Here is a 4,208-nt window from a genome sequence, read left to right on the forward strand (position 1 = left end):
TAATTGATGACAATCCCTATGGACTAATGGTTGTATTGAGAATCTATCTTAGGTCGTGTACATATCCATATTTTGGTCTCAAGGTTGCAATGAAGAAGATCGAGTTCGATGTAGAGGACGGATGAAGACGGTGTTGAAGACGATGTAGAAGATGAAGGGGGACAAAGAAGGTGTGGAAGAGATGAAGACGGTGGCGTGAGTAGAAGTTAGATGAAGACGGTGGCGTGCATGTTGGGAGAAGATGGTGGCATGTACAATGATGAAGAGGGTGAAGACGGAGCTTGGCGACTCGAGTGGAACGACAAGGAAAAGGTTTGTGCTCGATAGGATAGTGGGTCGCATCATCGGAGAGAGCTCAAACCTTACATGCATTGCATCGTGTTTATTGGTTGTTCTTGGTTCTTATCCATGAGATGTTTTAGAGATTGTGTTCATTCTTGTGACAAGCTCTAGCTCATCGGAAACGGATTCCGGATGCATCGCATGTTGCATGTTCGAGGGTGATGATTTTCCCGATGTACCATATTGAGAGGTTACACCTCTATGACCATAAGAAAATCAGCATCCACTTATTTCCATGTTTTCACCATGTGTGGGGGTAGCTCTTGTCATCCTCTTGCCGGCAAAAGTGGTTTCACCTCAATTGGAGTTTCCTAGCTCGAGTTATTGCCGTAGAAATGCTTCATACTTGCTACCCTTGCGGAACCACTAGACTTGATCTTGAGGCAAGACTTTGCGCCTATCCTGACTTCGTGGTATCAATAGGAGACCTTACTTTCACATACTGCCGATTAATAAGACATAGATGATCTCAGAATAAGACATAGATGGATGATCTCCGGGTGGTTTAAAGAAAGGGTGTGCCCTAGCATCTTCGGTCTTACAGCGAATAGCTTCCCCGCTTAACTAGCCATCCAACTCTATCTCAATTCGACACACCCAGACATTCCAACTAGACTTTCACTAGATTCAGTATCAGTAAGAGAAGTGGTTACTTCCGTATCGCGGTTTAGAGGGAAAAAGAAGAAGGGCGGTAGTAACGGTCAAGTACCGGCTTGATCTCTGTGAGCCCCTGGATCCGGTCCGGTATTGGACCGGTACCTACCCGGTAGTACCGTTTCAAGCAGAAGTACCGCTTGCATAAAAGGAAGTACCGCATTGGGTTGTTTTCTGCACAGTTTTGACGCAAGCGGTAGTAACGCTTTGGGTCACGAATCTGACCATTTTTTTGCCCAACAACCATATTTCTGAGCCCCCTATTTATACCTCTCTCCCACCTCCGTCCACACTAGTTCTTCCCATCTATTTTCTCTCCTCCATTGTTGACGTTGAAGAGCTTGATCCTCCTCTTGACCCCCCCCCACTATTTCTTGCATCTTTTGGGGGGAAATGAGAGAGGAGATCTAGATCTAGTGCTCCACCAAGTGAATCCCCCTCCTAGTGAGGGGATCTTGCTAGATCTAGATCTTGGAGTAATTTGGTGTTCCTCCTTCTATTTTATTCTTCCTCCCTTATTCCCCAATAGCTTGTGTAGCTTTGTTGGAATTTGGGAGAGATGTACTTGGGCATCTTAGTGGTGTTCTTAGCCATTGCATTAGGTGCATCGGTTTGGGTTCTCTCCAGGGTTTTGGTCTCGTGTGAGTTCCCTCTAGGGTTTATTGGAACCCTAGAGGGCTTGTTGACCTTAGTGGTGTTGTTGCCTTCGTCGCCTTGTCGCCTTTGTGGCGTGGTGGCCTTTGTGGCCTTGTTGCCTTTGTGGCCTTGTCGCCTTTGTGGCGTAGTAGCCTTTGTAGTGTTGTTGCCTTTGTGGGTGTGGTAGCCTTTGTGGTGTTGGAGCCGATTGTGGCGCGTTGGAGTCTTCGTGGCCTTGTTGCCATGTTTGGCGTGTTGTAGCCTTTGTGGCTTTGTACTTGAGAGCCTCCGGTGTTGTGGAGTTTGCCTCAAGCTTGATACTTGGGTGTTTGCCCCAAGCTTGTACGGGTTCGGTGACCACCCTCAAGGGTCCCTTAGTGGATCGAGACTTTCCCTTTGGTGGAAAAGCTCGATGAGAACATGGTGGCCCTCGTGACTCATTGGAGTGCCTCGTGCCTCCACACTGCTCCAACGGAGAACTTCGGGAAAACATCGTCATCTCCTCGTGCACTGGTTACTTCTCAACCCGAGCTCCTTTACCTATGCACTTTACATTGTTATAGCCTTCGTGCTTGATGTTCCATATCTAGTTAGCTATCACCTTGTTGCTCATCATGCTTAGCTAGCATAGGTTGTTGGTGCACATAGGCAAACCCTAGTTGATAGTCTTTGAGCTAAACAAGTAAACCTTAAGTAGTTTTATTCCGCCTTGTTTAGCCCTCAAGTAGAAGTTTTTATAACCCGCCTATTCACCCCCCCCCCTCTATGCGACATCCTTGTACATTCAATGCTCTTATTGATCTTATTATTGTGGACATGCCTGAAGATCCTATAGCTCCTATAATCCTAGGAAGGCTATTTCTTATAACTATTAAAGCTCTAATCAATTTGCATGAAGGGAATGTGAGAATTGGACTACCATCTAAAAATCCATTTGTAGTACACTTCCCTAGAAAGAAGAAGGCCAAAAATTGTGATGATGAGATCAATACTTTTAAAGCTAACTATTTAGGAGTGGGTCTTCCACTTCCAACCCTTAAGTGATCACCATCTTGATCAAGCTGATTGACCTTAACTAGAAGCACTTCATGGGAGGCAACTGATGTGTACGCACGCTTCTATTCTTGTAGACAGTGTTGAGCCTCCAAGTGCAGAGGTTTGTAGAACATCAGCATGTTTCCCTTAAGCGGATCACCCAAGGTTTATCGAACTCAGGGAGGTAGAGGTCAAAGATATCCCTCTCAAGCAACCCTGCAATTACGATACAAGAACTCTCTTATGTCCCCAACACACCCAATATACTTGTAAGGTGTATAGGTGCACTAGTTCGGCGAAGAGATAGTGAAATACAAGTAATATGGATGATTGTAAGTGGTAATTGCAATCTAAAATAAAAATGGCAGCAAGCAAACATGTAGCAGAACTGGTTGTAAATGGTGTTTCAATGCTAGGCCTAGGGATCATACTTTCACTAGTGGACACTCTCAAGAATGATGCCATAATTGAATACATAGATAGTATCACTTCACTACTCTACTCTGAACCACTCTCCGATTTGATAACAAACACAAATTCACTGCGTAGGGCTAGATAAGCATTCCTTAAAGTTCGTATTCCCAATCTATGGACGCCCCACACTATCACCTTGAGAATACAAAGATGGTACTAACTAGACACCACAATTCATAAGTATTTCTGTAAATTAAACTTAAGAAACAAACACGGTGTGCACACTGTCACCTTCACACCGTTGACAAGATGTCCCTGGAGATCACATAATATAACCACTTGAGTAGCATAATAGTTGAAGAATAACACCTACATATTCAACCAGATTACAAAGCTCATGATCACATAAAGATCATACATGGAGAGATAGATATACCACATAGCTACCGGTAAAGCCCGCAACCTCGGGGGAGAACTACTCACTCCTCATCATGGGAGTCAGCAACGACGATGGAGATGGCGGTGGAGTCGATGGAGATGACTTCAGGGGCAATTCTCCGTCCCGGCAGGGTGCCGAAACAGAGACTTATGTCCCCCGGATCTTGTCTTCGGCAGCGACGGAGCTATGGAACTTTTCTGGAACAGAAGTTTGTTTTTTGTAGGGTTCACGCGTCGGGGGGCTTTTTATAGGAGGAAGGGCGAGGTCGGTGGAGGCCAGGGGCCCAGACCACCCATAGGCGCGGCCAGGGCCTTGGCCGCGCCTAGGCCTGGTCTGGCCGCCCCGTGGCCCCTCTTCATCTCTCCTTCGGACTTCGTCTTCGTTACGGAAAAATAAGATCTTCGGCATTTTTTTCGTCCAATTCCGAGAATATTTCCTGTACAAACTTTTCTGAAATACAAAACAGCAGAAAACAGGAAACTGACACTATGGCATCTTATCAATAGGTTAGTGCCGGAAAATATATAAAAGTGCAACGAAGTGTAAATAAAACATATTGAAGTTGGTGTAAAACAAGAATGGAGCATCAAAAATTATAGATACGTTTACGACGTATCAGCAACCCATGTTCAATATTTTTCCTTCAAAGTTCTTGTTTAGTTTAAAGTTTACTTTTATTTTTGTGTGT

The sequence above is a fragment of the Lolium rigidum genome, chromosome 4 (genome assembly GCF_022539505.1).
Source record: "Lolium rigidum isolate FL_2022 chromosome 4, APGP_CSIRO_Lrig_0.1, whole genome shotgun sequence".
In the NCBI taxonomy this organism is placed as follows: domain Eukaryota; kingdom Viridiplantae; phylum Streptophyta; class Magnoliopsida; order Poales; family Poaceae; genus Lolium; species Lolium rigidum.